This window comes from Carettochelys insculpta, chromosome 2, assembly GCF_033958435.1.
Source record: "Carettochelys insculpta isolate YL-2023 chromosome 2, ASM3395843v1, whole genome shotgun sequence".
Taxonomy (NCBI): domain Eukaryota; kingdom Metazoa; phylum Chordata; order Testudines; family Carettochelyidae; genus Carettochelys; species Carettochelys insculpta.
The window spans coordinates 186,573,536-186,586,226 of NC_134138.1; the positions used below are offsets into that span (position 1 = coordinate 186,573,536).

The 12,691-nt window shown below is 44.6% G+C and overlaps 1 protein-coding gene across 2 annotated transcripts in view; it reads right to left on the reverse strand.

Moving 5' to 3' along the window:
- Nucleotides 1-12,691, reverse strand: part of EEPD1 (endonuclease/exonuclease/phosphatase family domain containing 1) — an 85,645-nt gene that overhangs the window by 43,840 nt on the left and 29,114 nt on the right. The window lies entirely within an intron of this gene.

The following is a 12,691-nucleotide window of genomic DNA, read 5'->3' on the forward strand; positions in this document are numbered from 1 at the left end:
AATTCATTGATCGTTTGCTGCATTCAGCGATCATACCACTGTCCCAGTGCTTTGTACATGTACCTTTACCTGAATTCCTATCCCATTCTAATTCCAATATATTGTATGTTTACTGGGTTGTTTGCACTAAACCCAATATGGACACAATCCAGGGGTTAACTCAAGGTTCACATGCAACACTAATTCTTCATCCAGACAATTAAGCAAAAGCTATGGGTCAAGCTTTAGTGTAAATGGACCTTGATCGCAAGGAAGCTATACAGATTTACACCACAAGAGGATATTGCCCTGTTTCATCTTCAGGAGAGAAGAGATTATAAACAAGTGCTTTTTAGGTCAGTTTACCACTATTGCCTTTAAACTGGTTATAAATGAAGTTGGCAGGTCAGAGGGGAGGGAAGGGTTAAACAACATTTAACAGCATTAAAAACCACTGCAGTTGACACTAAGAGGAAGCAACTTTAAGGTCACACCCCATGAGCTACTGAGTGCATTTTCAACTCCAGAAGGGCTCCCTGCCTCCACTGTGCGTATGTCAGTTTTGTAGTCTTGGCTGTGATTTTGAAAATAAACATAGCACATTCATTTGGACTCATCCACGGTAAGGTCCAAGTTAGCTCAATGTCAATCTAGCAGGAAAGGGGACTGAGACAGTGTGTTAAAAATGCAGGTTTCAATGTACTGAGGACAGAGCATTATCCTACCTTGCAGGGAGGTGCACGTCTTGGCCATTGCAGGGCCCTGTCTATACTAAGGAATTTCAGGGGGAAAAAAATCCCACTCATAGTACCCTCAGGTCAGTCGCATTTCTAATCAGCTTCTAAACTGGCAGAAGCTCTGGAGCAAATAAGTCTGTGGTTTCCAGTGCCTTTGCAAGTGAAAAAAATGAGCATAACAACGAGGAGTCTGGTATCATTTCCTCCTCCCTTAATGCAAACTTCAAACCAATTTTATAACACGCTTGCCTACAAAGGAACCTTAAGTACTCTTTTACATACGTTACTTATAAAGCATATAGGCCACTTCATATTTTGGACTTGATTCAAACCTGTTTGGGTAGCAGCTGCAAAATTCACCTCCACGCTACCAGCAGGGTGAGTGGAGAAGCCAAAACCACTGTCTGCACATTTTATTTGACCCTCAGGCTTCACCAGCAGACATCAATTATAATCAGCAAGAAGTCCTGTGGCCCCTTATAGACTAATGGGATCTATAGACGAGGCGGGTCTTTGATGAAAGCTTATGCTCCAAAATACCTGTCAGTCTATAAAGTGCCACGGGTCTTTTTGTTGTTTTTGAAAATACAGACTAACTCGGCTACCTCTCTGATACCAGTTATAATGTGGACTGAATGCTAACCAGAGTATGCAAGAAATGAGCAGTCTCAGCCATGCTACCCAGCAAAAATGTGTGTCCACTTTAAGGATTGCAATAACTGACTACAGGTCTTCTGGCAGAAGAGGGACATTCTCCATCACTAGTGTTCTGCGTTATGCTAATACTGCTGCTCCGATTACGATGCTTTTCTTCCAGATGTGCAGCCAGGCACTTAACAGAGTTGTCCATGTGCCCCTGAGAATCCTCCACTTTCCCCCGGCTTCACGTATTTGCATCACAGCAGGAAACGTTGCTCACAGCCCCTGCTGAAATGACTTACTGCTTCTGGACAGCCACAACAGCATACTTAAGGAATAAAAACTGATTTACTGCTGAGTCCATGTTAGGACATGATGCACAAGCCTGCCAGAGGAAGCCACTTGCAGTATACAAGCTAGTCCTACAAAATCCTGGAATTATGTTGCATGTTCTTTGATTGGCATCTTACTTATAAACTAAACCACTACACATTGTAGACAGTTTGTGTGTGTCTGTGTATCCATTTGTTTAAGTACTCCTCCTAAATAGTAAGAGCTAGAACACCACATTTGGTATGCTACCCAGCGCCGGTTCTGGAGAGAAGCCATTGGGCAGATTGCACAGCCCTCCCCACCCCTAGCCCCGGGGAGAAGCCAGCAGGCAGGCAACAGGCTCCCACGCCCTTGGCTCTGGACCTGGGCAATGCCAGGTAAGTCTTTATGTCCAAATATAAAGCCCTTCGGTAACAGAAGCTGGCATAATACAAGGTTAAATCAAGCCCTTTTTTTAGAGGTACACTCTCCTAGAACTGGAAGGGACCTGAGGGGGTCACCTATATTTCCATGCCTTTCACTAAGAACTGTCATATTCTAAACCCTAAATACAACTGTGCCTTCGCCTTCGTGCATTTATAGCTTTCATACCTCTCTACATTTCATGACCATGTACTGTGAAGTTCCAGACAATGCTTTTTAGGTCTGCCTAAAACGCTGCCACATCTATTCCTATTACTACAGAGTGGGCTAACATCCTGATAAAGACAGTTCAGACACTAAATATGCTTTCCACCAGAGAACTACATCAGAGAAACCATACAGCTCTAATGCACTGCTGCTGTAAGAAAAGAAGAAATATGGATCTCTATTTTGATTTACGGTGTATGATGTGCAATAATATTTTAGTACAGCAGACAGAGGCACTTAAGAAAAACGTAACGCTGAAATTAGAGAGCCTATCCACTTACCGGAAAGCTCATAATTGAGTAAATAAGCATTGAGGAAAGGATTCATTTCAATAAAAAAAAAGAGTTACTAAACCAGTGCAAACCCCTTGATTTTTTTCTTCGTTTCTGTCACCAGTTTTATTTAATTATTTTTAAATTGTGCTCATGAATTCCAACGTTGTTAAAGAAGCTGGACGCAGACCCTGGTCCTTTAGTTACTCACAGGAAAAGTACAGCACTGAAAATGGCAGTACATCCCTCCTCCCCGCCAGCACCATAAATACAACTCGGTATTGGAGAAGCCATCTTTCTGGACAGCCAATCTAAACTCCATATCCTCTGAACTCTCGGTCACTGAGATGTGACTATCAACAAAGTCAACAATTAGAATGATTATTTTTAACCAGTTATGCGCATCTTCATCCACTGGGTGATGAATTGAGATTCACCAACTTGTATATAGGCCATTACATCACTGCACAGTAGTTCTCTTTCTCTTGGTGGTCACACGATAACGAGTATGACGTCTTCACTTCACCCTCCCATTTATGAGTCCATTGAGGGCTAATCAGCCAAGTTCCGAAGCTGCAGATCTTATCACAGAACAGGTAGGCACTGGCAGCTGTTGGAGCGGGGCAGTTTTTGCCACTCTTTTCTCCTTCTCTACCTGCCATCTGCTCTGCAACAGGACCTCTCAAATTGTGCCACCCCCTCACGGATTACCACTCCCCACTGGGGATGGTCCTGGGCAAGGTTCTCCCAGGTGTCAACACCAATGCTGCACCTTTTCATGTGTGCCTTCAGCGTGTTCTTATATCCCTTCCTCTGGGTCCCAACGTTCCTCTGTCCTTCCTCCAGTTCGGAAAACAAAATCGGTTTTGGGAGGCACTAATCAGACATCTGAACCAAGTGACCAGTCCACTGAAGTTGTTGATGAACGATAATGACTTCAATGCTGGTCGTGTTGGACTCTGCCAGGACACTAGTGTTTGCGCGCCTATCCTTCCATGAGTTATTTAGGATTCTCCTGAGTCAGCATTGATGATATTGTTCAAGTGCTTTAGAAATTACCCTTGTTTGCTGTCCAGGTTTCACATGTGTACAGGAGCACTAAAATAACTACTGCACAGTATACAAGGAGGTTCGTCTTAGCATAGCTGTCCCAGTTTTCGAAGACCCTTTTTCTCAGGTGAGCAATAGCAAATGATACTGGATTTCTGTGTCAATACTGATTTACTGAAAGATGAATTTCAAGGGATGGGAAATGCTCCACATTTTCCAACAGTTCGCTGTTGACTTCAATAGAAGGTACATGAGATTGTCCCATCAGTGAATGCTGGTGGAGCACTTTGGCTCTTTTGACATTCAGTGTGAGGCTGAGATTCTTGTATGCTTTTGTACGGTAATCAACAGTGTGTCACTACTATATATGTGAGCCAGATTTGAACTCCATGCTTAGTGGCTAGTGCCCTAACCAGCTATCCATTAACACCGTTTCTCCCCTCACCCTCCACACCACTGACTGACCAATCACTAACATTCTAAGCTTACAAGAGACATTTCATATGGAGAAATTTCTGTACCTAAGTGCATTAGAAGTTCAGTATGACCAGGCAGACAAACACAGAGGCTCACTAAAAAGGTCCGACTCAAGTCCATGCTGTAAATAATGCAAATTGGGATTTTCCCTTTCCCTGACATTTACTGCATTACAAAATACTTAATATGCAAATTACTTTCATTATTTCTCTTTTAAAGTTGCTCGTTCCTTGCAACCTTCATAAAGCATTTAATTTCTGATCAGAAGCAACGCTAATATTTAAGGGCACTGCTGATTCAATCTGTTTACTGGTTCCTTTGTAATAACACTATTCCAAGAGTTCAGGAGATAATTTGACTTCCATGGCTGAAAGTGCAAGATGATGAGCCAAACTGTCATTACAACAGCTACGGGTCCTTCTGTTAACACATAGGCTACGTCTACACGTGAAGCCAACATCGAAATAGGCTATTTCGATGAATAACGTCTACATGTCCTCCAGGGCTGGCAACGTCGATGTTCAACTTCGACGTTGCACGGCACCACATCGAAATAGGCGCTGCGAGGGTACGTCTACACGCCAAAGTAGCACACATCGAAATAAGGGTGCCAGGCACAGCTGCAGACAGGGTCACAGGGCGGACTCAACAGCAAGCCGCTCCCTTAAAGGGCCCCTCCCAGACACAGTTGCACTAAACAACACAAGACACACAGAGCTGACAACTGGTTGCAGACCCTGTGCCTGCAGCATGGATCCCCAGCTGCCGCAGCAGCAGCCAGAAGCCCTGGGCTAAGGGCTGCTGCCCACGGTGACCATAGAGCCCCGCAGGGGCTGGAGAGAGAGCATCTCTCAACCCCCCAGCTGATGGCTGCCATGGAGGACCCGGCAATTTCGACGTTGCGGGACGCGGATCGTCTACACGGTCCCTACTTCGACGTTGAACGTTGAAGTAGGGCGCTATTCCGATCCCCTCATGAGGTTAGCGACTTCGACGTCTCTCCACCTAACGTCGAAGTTAACTTCGAAATAGCGCCCGACGCATGTAACGGGCGCTATTTCGAAGTTAGTGCCGCTACTTCGAAGTAGCGTGCACGTGTAGACACAGCTATACTCTCCTACAATGCTACGCTGGTTCCTTGCTAGAGTCCATTAGAATTCCTCTGACCTTTTATGCGTTCTTATTGAAAATGGAATGTACTCAGTCAGACCAAAAGAGGTGTTCATATGAGAAGAGGGATCAGTTTCCTTCATCCCACTGATTTATAGGGCTGCAAGTGCTCTATTCAGCAGCCCAGGACTTACACAAAGCTTCTTTATTACAGAATTAAAACAGACCACACTTTTTCAGCCTTTTCCACAGCATCTTGCTGTTGTCCACTAAGGCTATGTCTACGCAGCATTAAAAGACCAGCACTATGATTCCATCTGACCCAGATCAGCCGATCTGAGCTTGGGCTGTGGGGCTAAAAACTGAAGTGTAGACATAAGCCCTGACACCCCAAGAGAGGGGCAAGTCTCAGAACCCAGGCTGCAACCCAAGTTCAAACATCTACGCTGCAATTTTTGGCCCCATAGCCTGAGCCAGAGTCAACTGACCTGGACTCTGAGGCTCTGTGCCAAAAGGTTTTAACTACAGCATGGGTGTCCAAACTTGTGGCTTGCCTGGGCCGCATTGAGTGAAGAGGAATTGTCTTGGGCTGCATATAAAATATATAATATAGTTAATGTATATAAATCACATAATAATGTTAAAAGTTTACGATCTTGTGGGGCCGCATTACTAGCTGTCCAGGGCCGCATGCGGCCCATGGGCCGCAGGTTGGACACACCTGAACTATAGTATAGAAGTACCTCAAGGTCGCACTGGGGATTCTTCTAGGGCATTGAGGGCTGGTAAAGCCAAAACATGTACCCTCACCATATCACATATCCTTTCTTGGACATGCTGTCAAAACATACTGCCTTTGCTCCTTCTCACTGTGCCGCATTTTTCACTGGTTGGGCTACAGCCCATTAGCTGGGAAGCTATTTAATAGGCTGTTTCCTTCTATTCCCCCTAAGTTAAAAAGGGATTCCAAGCCACATTGTGTGTGTGGCTCCTTGTGCTTTTTGGAAATTAGTCATTTATTCAGTCAGTTATTTATTAGGAGACCAATTTTAGACACAATTTTAAAATTCTTGCCCTAAAGCACCAATCCAGCAAATACGCTGATGCCTTCACAACTTGACTCGTGTAAAGCTATTGACTGGGGCCCAATCCAGGAAAGGTAATGTAGCCTCTTGGGACTCAGGGGTAGAACTGGGAAGTATGAATGCAGACACCTGGTTCTGGGAGGTCAGGTTTGAGTCACAGAACATGGTTAAGGCAGCAGGAAGAAGTTTGTGTTCTGCTCCCCACGCCGTAGCTATTTGCACTACACATATTCTCTGACTACACTGAGAATAACCAATACCCAGGGATGTCTAACTAGCCATCATTAAACACATCACACTTTTTTCCCCCTATGAAAGCATCCAACCTCAGTGTAACCTTCGTACAGCGTAACGTACTGGACAGCCAACAATGACCACCTCTTGCTACTGGGCTGCTTGCTAGTCCAGTAAAGAGCAAAGAGGTCCAGTCATTTCTGCTCTCTATATCAGGCTATTTATTGGTCCCAGTTTGCTATCCAGCAGCTAGATAAGTTCATCTGAATTCACTCTTACGTGCTATAAATCCTAGTTCAGTGATTAAGCTTCTCCAGATACCTCATGCTTTTCCACTAGTTAGCACTCAAGCCTGACTAGAGTTAACAACAAACAGAAATGCCTCTTGATTTCTCTGCTGTCCGGCTCATTTTGCAGTATACAGCTGTGTGATATGATGAGGTTTCTGGGCACAACTAAGGAAATCAATTCAGGGTATCTTTGCTTAGAACTGGGCCACTTACAGCCCCAAGCTGGGACTTCCTTCTCTCTAAGGCAAAAACCAATCAGCCACTAAAGTACCTCTGCCAGCCCCAGATGCCGCACAAGCAACTCCACCACTTCCCAGCTGCTACACCAGCCCAGACCATCAGCTCCCTACTCAGGTGAGAGGTGCTTAAAACCTATTTTAGCAACACCACACAGATTCTGCTGGGCCCCAAAGGTTCCAGCCCCAGCTCAATATGTACTGGATCTTACCCACTTCACCTCATGTGCCAATCCTCCAAATCTAGAAATCTAAAGGTTTATTAATAAAGAAAGAAGAGTGTTAGAGAGAAAAATCGTGAAAGCAAAACTTTACATACATCAATTACAGTTACTGAGGCAGGACAGCCATGTTCCATGCTGATTCTTGAAAGTTTCTGGAATTCCATCCCATTAAGGGGTATGATTCCAGGTTACAAAGTCTTAGTTACTGGAGAACTGAAGATCTGGCAAGCTGGAGCCAGCATGTAGGAACATGGAACCTTGGAAAAGGAACAGGACCCAAGATGCTAGGCCCATTTTACAGTTTTCTCCTGTGGAGGGCAAAAGTCCCTTCTTCTTTCTATAGGCACCTGGATGGTCGGGGTCATCTGATCCAGGTGAGCTGCTGTGGCAAACTGCCATTGGTTGTTGAGCTTGCCAGCACACTCCAGTCCATATACATAATATGTGGAATGGGTGTCTGGGAGTCTGATTTCCATCCCATTGCTTAGCCCAAAGTCACCAGTGGATGCATCCCAGGAGAGAAGTCCCACATTCCTGAGATGTATTAGCTATCCAAGCCTTTGTTCAGTCCATCATCCTGGCTGGGGTGAAGATTAGCACTAAAACATTTCTAATACGGCTACAGAGCTAAAAACTATAACTCTACCTACAAACATCACAGACATAGATAGATTCAGGGCACCTTCAGCTTTTAATAGACACCTCACATGGCCCCCCATGGCACAATATTTGGGGCCCAACAGCTACAATGGACACATACAATGAGATCCATATCCAATATAAAGATCCATTCATGTCACCAGCTGTACTCAGTAACCCTTATCTAAGCATCATGAACATAATATAAAGCCATTCAACCACAAAGAAGCCACACTGAGTAGTAAGTTTAAACCCCTAAACTTCTCTTCACACACAAAAAGAGTCCACTCTTGTGGTGAGATCCTGTAACGATGTTTCATCCCAGGGTCCAATGTCATGGGAGTGGAAAGCAGCAACTGCACACATTATTGTGACCCACCAAGCACTGAACCAGAGATAAAGTCCTTCAATTTGAGCAAAAGAGCTACAGTTCTGCTACTGGGGGCTGTAACCATGTACTGCAGCACAACAAGGCATCTGGAATGCTCATTCACCCATGGTTTATACAAGCCCAGAGGAAGTGACTGAAACATTTTAATTTTTTCCATTTAAAATTATTAATTGGTTCTTTGGTGTCCTGTGCTGCCCTCCCAGGTCCCTACCTTCCCAACCGTTACTTCTGGGTTGAAGTCAACAGATTTGTGGACTGTAGGTCTCTTTCTCCTGCTCCCTCCACAATTTTTATGCTACAACAGTCAAGGAGATTTAATTATGTAGGATTTAGGTACATCACCTGTTGCCAGGCACCGCAGCCCAGACTGCATCCATCTTGTCTCACACAAGCCCAAAATGGAAGCTAGATGGTTCACTGCATACAGTGGATCAGTCAGTAAAGGATAAGGAGGGGCATGTGCTAATGAATCCAAGTAAGTAGCTCAGTAGATGGAAGGGACGCTTTGAAGAGCCACTGAACCGCCTTGCGCACATGGAACCTTGGAGTTACCACCTGCAAATATACCGCTGCACATTAACAGCAGCAGACCAACAAAGAAAGAACTCAGAAAAGCCATTACTCATCTGAAAAGTGGAAAAGGACCTGGTTCAGACAACATCCCGGCAGAAGCAATCAAGGCAGGTAGTGAGATATCAGTCAACTTGATGTATCATCTATCTGGGAAAATCTGGTAAACTGAGAAAATCCCACCAGACTGGAAACATGGCTACCTTATCAAGCTTCCAAAGAAACACAACCTGAAGGAATGCAAGAACTGGAGGAGCATCACACTACTGTCTATTCCAGGTCAAGTGTTCAATAGGATTTTCTTGGAGACAATGAAGACAGAAATCAACAGACAGCTTAGGGAAGAACAGGCTGGCTTCCAAAACAGGAGATCTTGTAGTGATCAAATAGCAACTCTCAGAGTGATCACAGAACTGCCGCTTGAGTGGAACTCCCCCATGTACACAACCTTCATAGACTTTGAAAAAGCCTTTGACAATGTCGGAAGAGACACTTTGTGGAAACTGCTGTTAACACCTTGGCATGCCATCCAAAATTATGAACCTGATCCGTTCCATGTACAAACCCTTGACATGCCACGCTGTTCACAGTGGTGTCTTCACAGAATCTTTCAGCCTACTCTCAGTGCTGTGAGAAGGGTGCCTATTGTCACCTTTCCCATTTTTGATCACAATGGATTGGATTATGAACAGCACAACAGATTGGCATCAATAGGGCATTCGGTGGACACTTTTCAAACAGGTAGCGGACACTGATTTTGCTGACAATGTCGCCCCCTTTTCACACCAACATGAAAGGAAGGAAGAAAAGGTAACAGCATGAGACAAAACTGCCTCAATGGCTGGACTAAGTATTAACAAGGGAAAGACCAAGGCAATGAGGACCAACCAGTCCAATACCACCACCATCATACTGGGAAGGGACGACCTGGAAGATGTGGAGCAGCTCACCTACTTGGGGAGTATTATGAGCAGTGACAGAGGAATAGACATGGATATTGGTGCCTCGATAGGGAAAGAAATAGCTGAATTCAAGAGTCTTCTTCCCATATGGAGTTCACAAATAATATCTGTGAACATGAAATTGCAGATCTTCAAAACAAATGTGAAGACTCTGCTCTTGTATGGATGCTTCTAAATAGCATACTGGTGTGCTAAAAAGTCTTCAAATCACAAGCGACATACATTCATAAGCAGATGCCTGAGGTACATCCTTCACATCAAATGGCAAGACTTGGTCACAAATGAGGAGCATTGGAACAGAGCAGGACAAGAACCACTTGACGTTCAAATCAAGAGAAGAAAGTGGGGATGGCTAGGCCACATGCTCAGAAAAACATTATCCAGCATGGACTGTCATGCTCTCACATGGAATCCACAAAGACAAGGCACAAGGGGAAGACAATGTGAAGATCTACTGAGATTGAAGGAGAACAACTGGGGTAATCCTGGAGTCAGCTAGAAGTTTTGTCTCAAGTGAAGTAGAGGAGACTTGTAGGTGACCTAAGCTTCACTGGGAGTACAAGGGTTTAAGTCAGCAAAGTCGGGGACATCATATTGTGGGCCTGATGTATACTGGATTAATGACACTTATTTCAATGGAGTTGCAGTGCCACTAACTGGAATAACATGAGCAAATCAAGCACAAGGTACACACGTGCATTCATGAACAGAGAGAGATCTCAAGACTAAAAACAGAAAACTTCTTCCAGATTTTCAAAAAGTGAGATATGCTCCAAAAAATGTCTCAAAACATTACTGGAAAGCTAAAGCTAGCCACTGACAGGACATAAGCTTCATGAGACTTTGGGAAAAGAGATTTCCCATTAAGCCCATTTGGGACTGCAAACTCCCCAAGCACTTTCCAAGGCAGGTGATATTCATGCTTCTCAGCTAATTGATTTATTGACAAGCATGCACATTACTCACCTCCTAAAGCAAATAATGCAGGACTCCACATCCAAAAAGCAGTAAGGAAACACTCATTTAGGGACCACTACAGCAGCTGAGGACCAGGGATTAAAATAAGAAGGGACACTGTTCCCCTTTCTCTGCTTAAAGGCAGGTGAGCATCCCCACCTCTCTGCTTCTGACAAGCTCTCTTCCACTCTGCCCAAAGGAAAACTCACCGGGCAGGGGAGAGTGAAGTGGAGGAAGCAGATGCCTGGCTGGGGAGTTTCTACAGCTTCTGCCTTTTCTGTCAGGGACTCTAGCAGCAGTGGTACTTGAGAAAAAAATCATGCTATGTTCTTTGCTTCTCAGGGCAGGGCTAACTCTCAGCCAGCTCTCCCATCCCCCAAGAGGAAGAGCAGACGTCACGTCACTCGATTCCCCTTTATATAATACCTCCCTTTCCAAAAGGTCTTTTCTAGCTTTTAAAACATAGAAAGTTCTATTGGGAATTTCTACAGCTTCTTTGGAAAAACCTGGATTTCATTCATTTTAATATCAATACAGATTTCTCCACCTGGTCAAGACTGAAGCAGGGAGCAGCCAGAGCCAGCTGCACCACACGCTGCAGACTTTTTTGCTCCCTGGGCCCTGGTCTTCTGGGGACATTTCTTCTTTTGTCCTCACTCTTTTTCTCCTTCCCACATCTTCTCTCTACACACTGATGCAAAGCCATGGTACTGACACCTGTGACGATACCTACCAAAACTGATTAGCCTCCTCTCTGATGTAATTCTATTTCAACTATGACAGAAGGCTATCAGCAGATTTGTGGACATAAGGGCCTTGTGCTGTGTGGTAACAAAACTTTCTCCCTATTTGATGCAGGCGGCAGCACCATCATATTGCAGGTCAGTAAAGGGAAATGCTGATACCTATTCCCTTTTCTGACTGACTTACATAAAACTCACTCTCAATATCTTTGTTTTCCGTTACCAGATACCAATACAAAACAATGCCACCAAGTCTATTCATATTCTACTGAAGGGGAATTCTCTGCTGCTGTGCAATGCAGAGTTTCCCAGAATTCCCTGTTCCCCTGCAAAATTCCTGGCTATCACTAGGGCCACTGGACTTTGCAGAGCCCAGCTTGCAGTGATCCCATCCAACATTGCAGCTCTTTGATCTTTATTCTCTCAAGGGTGGAAGCAGGCCTAGGAGATCCAGCCAGGCCTGGCAAAGGGTAAGGAAGGGTAGGGGTTGAACCACGCCATGTTCCCCAATGAGACAGTTAAGCAGTCCTTCAGCTGGCTTGGAGGTGGCTGGTGTCTTCCCATGGCTGGGATCTGTGGGGAGTGGGGTCTGGTGTCTGGAAGATGCCCCATAACTCAACTGTGGGGGAAGTGGGTGATGGCATCTGGAGCATGGGGTGCCCCACAGCTGGGCTCTGATGAGACTGAAGAATAGATTTCTGGGCTCTGAGGGTCCCACACAGCCCCCCTCCAGCATTGCCAAACTGGAAATAAGTTATTGTAGGTGTTCTTCAGCCCTCTGCTGCAGGGGAGGCGGGGGGCGGGGGGAAGGAGATCTTTTTTGCTATTATCTCTATTGTTGACGGGTATTTTAAAATAAATGGCCAAAATAATGGAAACTGGAGTGATTATGTGGTGTTACTTTGGCCAATAAAATATGCAAAATTTTAAAATATTTTTGGCACAGAATTCACTCAGGAGAAATATTAAATCCTAATAAAAAATAAAAAGCCCCTCTTAATTGTCTCTAGTGTAGTACATAATAGCTTCCTATTGCATATAACTAGCAACATTTATTCCTACTCAGAACTAGTATTAAGTATAGTTTTATAATCAGGGAAAACATACTGTGTGATATTTATATTTGTATTTTT